Consider the following 1,833-nt stretch of genomic DNA (forward strand, 5'->3'; position numbering starts at 1 on the left):
TGAGTCTAGATTTAGGGAAAATTTACGGATCTTGATTTCGAGTTTCGTAACTCGAGATATGATTTTTCATGTGACTGTGATGCAAGTAGCTTAAAAGCTGCGAATGTAGAAATAAATAATCCAAAGTTCTAAATATGTTAAATTAAGCTTAGTAACACCTCATACTCAACTCCGACGACGGTCTCGGGCGTGGGGGCGTTACAAAAACAGCTAAATTACGTAATGATATCTCTTATTTTGTGCAGATGGATTTAGAGACACTTTACGATGCATGGGAAACATACAATGACTTACTAAGAAGGTGCCCTCACCATGGGTTATCGCTTTGGCTTCAAGTACAAACATTCCACAATGGTTTGAATCCCTCAACTCGGCAAATGGTTGACGCAGCTGCTGGCGGAACCATCAACAATAAAACATCGGAAGATACCTATGAGTTTATAGAGGAGATGTCACTGAATAACTATCAGTGGCAAGTCATGAGGACAAAGCCAACAAAAACAGTCGGCGTTTATATCGTCGACCCAGTTACTATGCTGTCAAATCAGGTAGAACTTCTCAATAAAAAGGTTGATGGCTTACTTGGTTCTACGCAGGTACATCCAGTAATGAGGTGTCACTCAAGTGGAGGAGGTGTGTAACAGCTTGATTTAAACTCTAATCGAAACGGTGGTTTCGGGACCACGAATCCGAGTCAGAAAAATATTTTTAAATTATTTTCTGTGTTTATTTTGTGTGAATTTATATCTATGAAATTTTTGTGATTTAATTTTGTCATTTAGGTATCTGATTTAGAAACAATGACTTAAACACGTAAATTGAAAATTGGGTAGTTCTAATAGTAGGGACTAAATTGGGGTTGCAAAAAGTCCATTTTCTTTTATTGTATGTATATATGCTAGTGTACAGCATTAAATATATTTATACATATATTGATAAAACATATAATAAAATATTTGCAAGTTAAGCATCGTAAGTAAGGTGGACGATTGTGTCCTTATTATATAAGTATGGGTTCTAAATTCATTAATGGCTAAATAGGAAACCAATAATTTGAGTTATTATAATGGTACAAAACATATCATAAAACTTTCATTTATAATTTTTTTTCTCTTCATTGCCAAACATAAGACAAAGAAAAGAAGAAAAACATAAAGCTAGGGTTCGTACACTTCCAAGCTTAATTCAAGGTAAGTCCTAGCTCGGTTTTTGATAATTTTTACGTTTCTGAGATCGTTGCTTAGTAACCTTCAAAACCCATGCTTTAATTTTTTATTTTAATGAATATTTTGAGTTGAGCCATTGTTGATAGCTTGTGATTTTTGTTGGTTGATGATGAAAAATGAAAGATATGTTTTAGATTAACATATTTTGTATTGGAGTTTTTGATGATTTTGGGTAATTAGGACTTAATTGCAAAAGTAATAATTTGAGGGACTAAAATGTGAAATAAATGAAATATATGGGCTTGTATGAACAATAGGAATATTCGGCTAAACATGGGTACCTTGAAATTTTGCATATTTTGTGTTTGTGCAATAGGGACTAAATTGTAAATGTCAGGGGTAAAATGGTAATTTGCCTATTTATGTGTTTTTGGATTAAATTGAATGAAAATATATTTGAATGAGCCTAATTTGAATATGTTTAGATCAATAAATAAAGAAATCGAATTCGGACCGGGGAAAAACAAAAGTTGTCGACTAGCAGCCCCGTCCCATTTTACGACATCCGAGGTAAGTTTATAAGAAAAAAGATGTGTTTATTTGGTAATTAAATGTTATAATTATATGCTGTTATGAAATGTAGAATTTTAATATGTTATGGCCGAAA

General features: G+C 32.8%; 1 non-coding gene across 1 annotated transcript; it reads right to left on the reverse strand.

Moving 5' to 3' along the window:
• Positions 1-212: 212 nt before the first annotated feature.
• Positions 213-319, reverse strand: LOC121212928 (small nucleolar RNA R71). Its single transcript, XR_005908300.1, has one exon. It is a non-coding gene; the product is annotated as a small nucleolar RNA R71 (small nucleolar RNA).
• Between the last annotated feature and the right edge of the window lie 1,514 nt (positions 320-1,833).

This window comes from Gossypium hirsutum, chromosome A13 (genome assembly GCF_007990345.1).
Source record: "Gossypium hirsutum isolate 1008001.06 chromosome A13, Gossypium_hirsutum_v2.1, whole genome shotgun sequence".
Taxonomy (NCBI): Eukaryota; Viridiplantae; Streptophyta; class Magnoliopsida; order Malvales; family Malvaceae; genus Gossypium; species Gossypium hirsutum.